Source organism: Tupaia chinensis, unplaced genomic scaffold, assembly GCF_000334495.1.
Source record: "Tupaia chinensis unplaced genomic scaffold, TupChi_1.0 Scaffold000207_1, whole genome shotgun sequence".
In the NCBI taxonomy this organism is placed as follows: domain Eukaryota; kingdom Metazoa; phylum Chordata; class Mammalia; order Scandentia; family Tupaiidae; genus Tupaia; species Tupaia belangeri.
Window position 1 is genome coordinate 1,815,570 of NW_006159682.1, and position 506 is coordinate 1,816,075.

General features: G+C 65.4%; 1 protein-coding gene across 1 annotated transcript in view; it reads left to right on the top strand.

Annotated features, from left to right (window-relative positions):
• The window catches only part of DMRTA2 (DMRT like family A2), a 5,832-nt gene that overhangs the window by 2,895 nt on the left and 2,431 nt on the right, over nt 1–506 (top strand).

Consider the following 506-nt stretch of genomic DNA (forward strand, 5'->3'; position numbering starts at 1 on the left):
GCGCGGCGCACAAGGCGCCCACCTAGGGCGGCAGCCTGTACGGGCCTATGGTCAATGGCGCCCCGGAGAAGCAGTAGGGCCAGGGGCCGGCAGTCACACGGCCCCCCACCAGGAACCCCGGCCCTGTCCCCACAGGCCGCCGGCCGTTCTTCGCCGGGCGAGCTCACTGCGCCCTGGTTGCGGTCCTCGGTTTTGTTTTTGGATTTTGTTGGGCGGGGGCTGTTGCTGAGCAAAGGGGAGCAGCTACAGGTGCAGGTGTGCTCTGAGAGGTGCGCGGCCTGGCTCCTCCGTCCTTCTCCCCGCCTCCGGAGCACAGCACCCCTTACCCAGCCCCTTTGCCGAGACCGGGAATTGCCGAGAATCCGGAGGCCGAGGCCGCTCTGGCCCCTGCGGCTCCCTTAGCTACGCTCCACCGCCCGCTCCGCTCTCCCGCGAATGGCTGAGTAATTGGAGAGTCTCTTCTGTGTCTCCCTAGCAGCCCCCCCTTTAAAAATTTTAAATATTCT